At 43.0% G+C, this 10,409-nt stretch overlaps 1 long non-coding RNA gene across 1 annotated transcript; it reads right to left on the bottom strand.

Moving 5' to 3' along the window:
• Nucleotides 1–1,420: 1,420 nt before the first annotated feature.
• On the bottom strand, nt 1,421–4,452 carry LOC111663431 (uncharacterized). Its single transcript, XR_015437921.1, has 3 exons — nt 4,371–4,452; nt 2,731–4,158; nt 1,421–2,606 (listed from the first exon to the last, which is right to left on the bottom strand). It is a non-coding gene; the product is annotated as an uncharacterized LOC111663431 (long non-coding RNA).
• Nucleotides 4,453–10,409: the final 5,957 nt, after the last annotated feature.

Raw genomic sequence — 10,409 nt, 5'->3', positions numbered from 1 at the left:
TTGCCAGAGGGACTCCAGAACCTTCTGCACCTGAGGTAAGTGGCTCTCCCAGTCTGGGATCTGGATGACAACATCATCCAAATAGGCAGAGGCATAATCTTTATGAGGTTTAAGTACCTCATCCATCAAGTGCTGGAAGGTGGCGGGAGCTCCAGACAGCCCAAAGGACATCACTAAGTACTGCCACAGGCCCCGGGAGTGGCAAAGGCTGTCTTCTCCTTTGCTGCTGCAGACAAGGGAACCTGCCAATACCACTTTGTGAGATCAAGGGTGGTTATGAAACGGGCATTGCAAAGTCTTTCAATTAGCTCATTGACACTAGGCATGAGATATGTGTAGCGTGAATATGACAATTTAAAATTTGCTCTCGTTAAAGAAAGGGGCACTAGTCATCAGGGAGGACAATTTGATTGACAATGATTCATTTTTGATCAGTCTCACATCCAAAGTTGTGATTTCTCAATTACAGTGATCTCCGATCTTGACTTCAAGGAAAAAAAAGGGCAAGGGCGTCATGTGGCGTAGTGGTCTAAGCAGGCGTCCCATGTGTAGAGGCTACAGTCCTCGCTGCAGTTGGCCCCGGTTTGAGTCCTGCATCAGGTGTCATGATCTGTGTCTGGTTGTGTTTAGTTTTCTGTCTTGTGTCTATGTTGTCATCACTTCCTGTTTTATTTTGACATTTGACTCTCCTTTCGTTTCAGGTAACTTGCCCTTCCTCCTGGTGTCTCCCGTTGGTCTGATTGTCTTCCCCGCCCTGATTGTTTCCACCTGTTCCCCATTACCTCATGTATATCTGTCTGCGTTTCCCTTTGTCCTGTGCCAGTTCGTCTTGTTCCATATCCGTGAATCTCCCGGCCCCACGCTTCATGTCATTGTTCCCTCTGGTCTTGTTCCTTGTTGCTTGGTTTAGTTTTTTCCTCATAAGAGTGATTTTTGGTTTTCTGGCGTTTGCCTTTTTTCCTCTCAGAGTGATTTTCTTTTTGTCTCTAGTTTGTTACTTTGATACTTTGTGCTTAGTCACGTTATTGTTTGTTACTTTGTTGTTTCCTCTTAAGAGTGATTTTCTTTTGTACTTTGTTAATAAATATCATTTTGTTGAACTTTTTGAGTCATGCATTTGGGTCCTGTCCAAGTTCGAGTTTGACATCGGGTGGCCTTTGCTGCATGTCATTCCCCTCTCTCAGCCTCCCCATTTCCTTTCTCTCTACTGTACTATCAAATAAAGGCATAAAAAAGCCCCCCAAAAAAAGAAACACTGGGTCACATTGATAATATTTATTGACTAACTAAACACAGGAGGAGTACAATGAAAAATGATAATGAACATGAATCTATGACTAACAATCCCTATTTCTACCAGCTAAGCAGTAATTTTGGGCGATGGGGGAAGAGAATGAATTTGACTATGTGTATAGTATTTATTCTTAACGGTAGGAAATTATTAGGTCGGAACTAGTATTATTCCGACATCAACCCAGTTCAGAGCAAAGGATGGAGTTGCCTACTTTGAGTTGCGGTGCGCTGTTGAGATTTTGGCTGGAGCCCCGGAGTAATGTTGCCAGACAACAGGGACGCCACGCTCCAAGTGGGCTCTCTCAGAGATGACGACCGTTGCCAGGGGTGACGGGCTCTGCCGATGTCTCGGTGGGTCAGCGTCGGCACAGTCTGCCAGCAGACTTTCTTCCGTAGGCACTCTTGAGATTTGGTCAGCCGGTCATGGTAAATCGTGTAGCCGGAGGGCCGGAGGTTGACGACGGGATAAGCGCTAGTATTTAATTTACTTTGCCAGATAAGTTGGAAGGAATTGGTGTTGGCCAAACGACACAAACCCCTCAAAATCTTCTAGACAAAAGAATTTGTCGAAAAGGAGAACGAAAAAAAATCCTTATACACACCTGTGTGTGATTCAGTTTGGAAGGCTTGGCTTGCTGAAGCAATCTTCGTCTTCATCTTCGTCGTCTCCCGCTTATCCGGATTTGCGCGTACTGACACGTTTTTGGTGTATGGCGGTACCGTTACGTGATGTTCGTTGTTTATCTGATTTATATATATATTACATATATATTTGCATAAATGTAAAAAGAAATGTTTGCTTATTGCTGTGTTATAACATAAATCCTTTTAATTTGTCAACTTATGAACCCCACATTACTCCATCAATCAATGATCAAACTATCCAAGTGAATAAGGATAAATAACAAGTTATGACATTAACTTTGTTCAAAACTTTTTTGTCATAGTTGAGAGGGGCAGAATAACTGTCCAACCAACAATTGTGAGCTGCTAAGAACATGTATGACAGGTGTAGCATTTTACACAAACAAATGGCTGCACACAGCCTTGCAAGGGGATACAGCCAATTAATAAGAGATGGTTTGATTACAGTGAACATTTGTCTGCATGAACACATAAACGTGTAAACACTAAATACATTGCTACACATATAACGTAGTATATGTAATAAACTCAAAATAACAACACAAGGGTTGTCTCAGTTCACAACTGTATTGGTCAAGTTTTAAGGTGAAGTTGATGAGGAGATGCTGCCTGTCCTTTAACACACCACATGAATCCCCTCTCCACCATTCTCATCCATTGATCATGTTCTGAAAATAACAAACACAAAGCAAAATGCAAGCACAATCATTAAATTGCACACAGTTTAACTATTCTTGTTCTCGGTTGAAATACATTTTATTATATTTTTATATTAGGTTTTAAAATGCTTACCTATGTGTTTTCTGACAAGATACCTGACACCTTTTTTCCATGGCCAGTGTGTCAATGTCTGGTTTTAGGTCTTGTGCTGAGGCAATCCGTAGAACGGCATGGAGGTTGTCATCAGTGATGCGTGATCTGTGCTTGGTCTTGTTTAGATTCATGATAGACAGATAGGTGCTCCCAGACATAGACAGAACACGGGCAGCATGAAGTCGAAGCTGTGGCATCAAACCAGGGGGCAATTCACGGTAAAAGTCCTGGATTGCAGCATCCTGGAACTTTGCTCTCAGGCCGCTATTGCTTTGAAGCTCTATTAACTCCATCTGAAGATGTTGGGGTGCAGTGCAGACGTTGGTGGTGAAAGGATTGGCAAAGATGGCAAAGCCTGAGTGCTGTGCTCTAAAGTCAGAGAAGCGCCGATCAAACTCATTCATTTACCGGCTCAGTTTGGTAGCTAGCTGAGTACATGGAAAAATACCAGGAAATGCGGCTGAGATGCTCTGACAAACAGGAAAGTGGGCAAGATTGTCCTGTTTCACTTGGTACATCCATAAATCAAGTTTACGCTGGAAAGCCGTGTTCATGTCGGACATCTGTGACACTGTCGGATGACTTGTTTGCGTCCCTGCAGCTTCTGATTCAGATGGGCGAGATGCTCAGTTATGTCACACAACATAGCAAAGTCACACAGCCAGTTTGGATCTGACAGTTCAGACAAGGGTTTTTCCTTACACTGCATTAAAAGAGCAATATCTTCCCTAAGCTCAAAAAATCGTTTGAGGACTTTGCTCCTACTCAGCCACCGTACTTCTGTATGGTACGGCACGTCGCTGTGCTCCGAGCCCATCTCCTGCAAGAACAGCTGGAACTGACGATGATTTAGGCCATGCGCCCGAATGAAGTTCACTGTTTTCATGACTGTGGTCACTATATTTTTCATCCCTAGCACCTTCCCACACAAAGCTTCTTGATGAATAACGCAATGATACGTTATCAGAGGCGTGTGACAGTTACTTTATTGCATTTTCTCCTTCATTAAACCAACAAAGCCCGCTTTTCCTCCACACATTGTCTGTAGTTAATCCCACCAACTTTTCCCAGGGCAATGCATTTTTACTTACGGACTTCTCCACCGCATCAAAAATGTCCCGTCCTGTTGTGGTCCCATGCATGGCAGCTACATCCAACAGCTCCTCAGTGACAGAAAGGTCCGACTTGACGCCTCTAATAAAAATGGATAGCTGTGCTGTATCCGTATTGTCTGTGCTTTCATCAAGAGCTAATGAAAAAGCTATGTAGCTGCGTGTCTGTAATGTTCTCACTCAGAGTGTAGCAACTCTGTTTCAACATCAAGTTAAACCGTGTCCAATGAAAACATGAGTCGTAGTTGTAGAGATGACTGTTTACTCGGATGTCTTCAATGACATTTGGTGAAAACTGTAAATACAGCAAATATTGTATTTTAAACAACTGAAAACATGAATTACCATACTTATAGGCACAATGAATTATAGCCAGCAAAATGATTTTTAAATGTGTAAACAGCATAACCAAAAATGTCCTTTTTAAATTGTAAATAGAATATATTCCCTAGCAATCATCACTATTTATGCTCTTTAACACTGCAAACATTAAATGTATACACTTACGGCGTTGCCTGTACAATGTTTCTCCGTGGATGGCTACATTTAGCTCCAGCACACGCTTAGCATGTCTGCCTCACTCTCAGTCTGAGAGGAAAAAGACTATCAACAGGAAATTAATCAACACAGGTGACCTTTAAGGAAATGACGTCATCGGTGACTTGAACTTCAAAATAAAATCCTCTCAATAGACCTTTTTAACCTTTTAACAGTAATTCCTTTTAACAACATCACATATAAATGAATTGTTTAAAGCACACATTACAAATTAATAACAGAAATGCCTTAGAGGCAACACAGTGTCTCTTCGGCCAGCTGTTGCCAGGTTTCCTGCTAGTTCCTTAACTCGGTCCACAATGGTGTTTCTTGATAAACTGACATTTTTAAAAGTCTGTATCTGGTCGGGACACACCTGCTCACAGACCTTCAGCATGCACTGCTTCAAAAATGCACCCTCTGAAAAAGACTTTGCAGCGCGAGCAATTTCTTCAGCCACAATAATGCTAGCTTTCACTGCCGCATTGTTTTTGGTTGTGGCTCTCTTGAACACATCCTGCTGCATTCGCAATTTGCCTTTTAATTCTTGCACCATTTGTTTTTTTTTTTATTGAAGGCTCACTTTGGCATACTTAGCTCCGTGTTTGGTGTCAAAATGCCGATGTAGATTGTACTCTTTGACAACCGCCACTGCCTCATAACACAAAAGACATACCGGTTTTTCTCCTTGAAGCACAAACATATATCCGCCTTCCCATCTCTCTTGAAACAGCCTTCCATCTGCATCGATTTTTCTCTTCCTGGACATTTTGGGATCATTGTTTGTATTTCTTAATTCGGAAAATGGCACTGATGTGGAAACACTGCAATCTAGTGGCGGGATGCCGTCACTTCACGGGTAACATGATTGGCATGCATTATGGGAAATGTAGTTTATGGTCAATGCACCCTTTTGACTTATTTATTATAAGATAATCGGACATTTTCAGCTCTCGCGGGCCACATAAAATGACGTGGCGGGCTACATTTGGCCCGCGGGCCTTGAGTTTGACACATATGGACTAGAGTCATGGGTCCAATGGTCAGTTGTATTGCTGACATGGCTGTCAATGTGGTGCCGGTGGGAGCCATGGCTGGACCTCCAGAGGACAAGGTTGGAGTTTCAACTTTTTGTTAAATTGGCGAGCAATCCCCTGTAACTTATTGAAAAGTGTTAATCACATCAAACTGCTGCCGTGTCAAGGAGTGCTTCGTGTTTGAGTGTTCCTTCAAGTGTCAGGGACATGGAGAATTTCCATGCAAACCCTTTCTCATTAAGGTGGCAGAGAAACTGTTGAACAGGTGGTTCGACTTGGATGGCAGAGGTTTCTTCACAAGGGGACCTGTCTTCGGGGTCAAGCTGCACCACCAAGACTGCACTTGGGGGCATTGATTTCTTACTTTCCTGAGCTGATTCATTACTGTTGTCATCTGGGGTCGAAAGCGTGGTCCTGTGATGGCGTAGACTCAGGTACGCTAGGGGCAAGGTACAATTCTTCAACCACCACATCAGGTTGGTCAGGGGAATTGTCTTGATGGACAGCCTCAGTGGCTACTTGGGTTATTGATAAGAGATCAGCCTTTTTGTTTCTCAGTTGTATTCTTTGGATGAGGTGCCTGATGGTCTCCATCTCTTCCTCGCTTGGACGAGATGTTTTGTTCCTACCTTCTGTCTTGTCGGGTTTCCGTGGCGAGTTTTCTGAGTCACCATCTTGCTTCGGGTCTTCTTCAGATGAGTCTTGGTGAGGGGGTTGTACTGGTCACCTGTCTTGTGGTTATCTACCCTGGGGCCGGAACCGATGCTGTCCCTGGTCATCACGCGCCTTACAATTTTCCCATTGATTAGGTGGGAACCTGCTTCGGCGGTGGTCCACCGAGTTACAGCGTGGCTTGTACCTTTGGTGGGTTTGTCCCTTACCAGACCAGGGAGGTCTTGAGGTTTCGCGGTTGTGGTAGTTGTGTGGGGGTAGGTTCCCTTTTTGCTCTTCTGTAGGTCGATGGCTACTGGAGCCCTGGTTGGCTGGTCCCTGTACCTCCCCACTGGAAGCCCCTTCTAACTCCATGGGTGGAGTATTGGTGTTGAGGGTCAGAATGATGTTAGGTTCTGACTATTTCATGTAGGATTGCTTTTGTTTTGTGAACCCAAGGGCAGCAAGCTCACATGGCTGTTGGATGGTTGCAGTGTATGGGTTTGCCATGACACCTAAGTGACAGCTAGTACTGGGATGGAGGTTTTGAACGAAGAGAGTTTTGAAATTCAAGTCTTCCTCCATCCCGGGTTCGTTTCGGTTACCAAAGTAACCTAAAAGAAGACGGTGGTAATATTGATGAGGGGACTCGTGCCTCCCCTGTTTGATTGTCATAGCAGCTGTTAGACCTGTTTGTGAGATAGGGTCAGAGAATTCCCTCATTAATGCCTGACAAAGCAGGTCATAGTTGCTTCTGACGTGGTCTGTCTGTCGTTCAATGAACCTACTCGCATGACATCCGGATGTCACTTTGATCAAGTATATCTGGTCGTCGGCCGTGGTGTTTGGGAACTTTCACAGGTAGAAGTCGATGTCCTTCAAGTAGCTGCTGGTGTTTTGGGAACCACCAGGAGTGGGTTCAAAACGCGGCAAGTTGCGAGCGATCTTGTCAAGGTCTTGATCCAAGACACCTGAAGTGCAGGTACTTGAGGGAAACCAAGGTTCCGGGAGGAAGTAGTTGTGGCCAGCTTTGGAAGTGTTTTGCCAGTGTCGAAGGGATTTGACACAAGAGGTGAGAAGAGAGGCAAGACGCCACCTTGAGCTCCCCTCATGGGTGGTTCATCATCCTTTCCCCGAGATGTTTCAAATGGGCCCATTGGCTGCATGCGTCTTATTTCAAAGGCATGCTGTAGCTCTTTCTTGATTGATGCAAGCTCGGCCTCTTTGCTTTCCTGTTGCTGGCGAGATGCCTCGACCCTGTCTTCCACTTCATGTAGGTGCTCTTGTAGCTGTTGAATCTGATTTTGATCATCCTGCAGGTGATCTGAATAGGTCTGATTCTTGGCGTTTATGTCATCTATCTCTTCCATTGCCCGTTGAAGGAGATCGTGTGATTCATCTCATTCTTTACTTACCTCGTTAAGTTGGTCTTGAAGTTCAGTTGACTCCTGTTCACGGTTTTGGATTAACTGTTTTAACTCTTGATTTCTGTTTTTCAACTCGAGTTCTCTTTCTTTGGCCGCATCAAGTCGAGCTGTGAGCTCTTCAGTGAATGTTTCAGCTGCATCCGAGGATTGGTGGGCTCGGTTTAGTTGATGTTGAAGGAATTTGGTCCCTTCTTGTAACTGTGAAATCTGTTGTGCACGCATTTTTAGTTAATCAGCTGCTTGTGTCAACAAATCGTTTACGTATTCGAGTTGGGCTATCACCACAATGGCCAGGTTGCCAATCGTTTTGGTTAACGCCTTATCTTTTAGGGGTTTAGTTAGGGCCTCAGTGACAAAGTTTAGCATTACTGGTTCAAGTTCTAAAGGGTTGGTGTTTTTATCACAATACTGCAGTCTCAGCGGTGGCATTGTAATGCCTTATTGCAAAGCAAGCAATCAGTAGCAGTGAGTAACTCCAAGGCAGTTGGCTCTCAAAGGGATACAACTCAAAATTGGGAAGCTAACGACCCCTAACGAACACTCGATTAAGTTGTCACTGGGGGGCAGTGATCACCTTATAGGTAGAGTTCCAGATTAACCAGATCCAGGTACAATAACTCCCAAATTGGAACCTCCAATTGATGAGTCCACCTTGTAGTATCAAAGCTAGTAGTAATGCCAACTGAGAAACACAGGCAGAGGGACAGCACACTGAAACAGAGAGTCACAAGTGAGGCTAAATCTAGTTAAATTAGAGATATTAGCTTCCTAGATAATACTTGTTCAATCGTTGTGGTGTGGTGTTCAGGTAAAAGGGAGGAGTTAATGAAAACTGTCAATAAGAAGAATTTCCAAACCAGCAATCCACTTAAAGCAATGCAAAGACGTGAAAAGCGCATAAGCATGCACAAAAACTCTTAAGCATAACCAGGTGAGGTCCACTCTTTGGATCAGGAGTAGTAAGAAGGTGTGGTTAATATCAACTTAATACTATAGTGAGGAAGTGAGTCTGAAAGGTTAACACAAGTGTGTACTATTTCTTAACCCAAAGGCTGATAATGTGTTCATGCACCAACAGACAGTTCAAGTCCCTAAATATTGGGTGATATAAAAAATGATATATGATCCAGAGTTAGTTCTATTTCATTTCAAGTGGGTTAGAGTCTAAGGTCTGAATGTGAGAGTAGTATACAGGTTAAATCAATAGCGTGGCAGGTTAAAAGCAGGCTATGATGTAATAAAGTTGTGAATTTACAACAATTTTCTGTGTAAGGTCGCTTTAAAGCTCTAGATTGTGGTGTGTTTCATGCGCAGAGTCAGTGTTTGAATATTCCCACTCTCAACTCATTTACCCAAATCAGCCACCAGAGGGCGACAGAGGTTTATCTGTTTTGGTTCACGACTCAGGATTAAAGAGGAGGAGGAGCCGGTTGTCGTTGTCGGTGTTAGAACCGCCCACTAAAAGACTTTCGCTGCTCAGGTGAGACGAGGTTAGCACACACACACTCTCATAGTTGAGAGTAATTAGAGTTAATGAGTAATAATAAGAATCAGCTTTGTTCATTTCTGCACAAGGGAAATAAGAGTAAGAGTCATGAGTGAGTCCAGACGAATCTGCAAGGCACAGACCCAGCCTTTTTGAGTATCTGTGCAGAAATGAACACACACACACACGCACGCACGCACGCACGCACGCACGCACGCACGCACGCACACACAGGCACACACGCACACACAAGGAACTGCTACTAACGCAGTATCTGGGCAGAAATGAACCAAGCTGATTCTTATTGGCTACTAAACTCATTAACTCTTACCCTTAATACTCTTAAGTATGAGAGCACATAGATAGATAGATAGATAGATAGATAGATAGATAGATAGATAGATAGATAGATAGATAGATAGATAGATAGATAGATACTTTCTTTATCCCTAGTGGAAATTCATGTGTCCTTTAGCTCATTGTTGATGATAATAATAATAAAATAAGAAAATGGGGGTGTGAGGAGCAGTGATGGCTGGCATTAGGGGAGTGACTCTGGGACGCCAGTGATCACTGTCTAGCCTCCTGGAGGTGTTGTGGGACCAACTAGACGAAACACTGGTGAAAGGAGGTTCCCACCTGATGACCCCAAAGACATGTTAGTTATCACTGCTCATTAGTCTGTACAGCTAAATTAATAGTTATCATAGGACATGTTAAGCTTAGGGAGCTATTCACTGGGTCCATTTTCTGTAGCACAAGCTTTGTGTTTATCTTAAATAACTAGAAAATTCCAGGGAAATTTTGAGTGCCACGGGGGCTACTGCCGGGATGAGTACATGATTTATTTCCAGTGTTCAAAAGTCACCCTAATCATAATCTTGTTTTTGAGAAATGTCTTGATATAAAAGACTCTGATATAAAACAATGTCACATCCCTCAATCATGTATTATGTGGGAAATATCTCATATTCTGTCTTGTTTTTTTTAATAAAACGAGGCAACATGTCTTCAAACTGGCATTTAAAGGGTTAAAATCCTGAAAACGAATAATCATTTGGTAGGTTTGAGCAGAACTGAAGTGGTTTAAGAGATTTATGCAAAAAAAAGCAGAAAAAAATATTGATATATGATCATTTTATAGCATTTTCTTTGTGTGTCCTTTTTTTGGACGTGAGGAACCCCAGAGGGTACAAAATGTGTTACCAGTGTATAATAGACCTGTAACAGTAACTGACATTAGATTTTAAAAATATGTCAAAAAAGACACTTTCTTGCAGAAATCCATACCTTCAGCTGTAACACAGCCAAAATGATCAGCAAATCAAAAAAGAAAAGTAAAGAAAATGTCCAAAAAAGGACAGAGGGACCCCTGAGGGTTAATAAATCCCATGAACCGCTATTTAAA

This window comes from Seriola lalandi, unplaced genomic scaffold, assembly GCF_002814215.2.
Source record: "Seriola lalandi dorsalis isolate HSWRI2012SDOR001 ecotype SW California unplaced genomic scaffold, Sedor1 jcf7180002054576, whole genome shotgun sequence".
Taxonomy (NCBI): Eukaryota; Metazoa; Chordata; class Actinopteri; order Carangiformes; family Carangidae; genus Seriola; species Seriola lalandi.
Note: the sequence above shows the minus strand (reverse complement) of the source record. Positions and strands in the feature narration are given on the sequence as shown.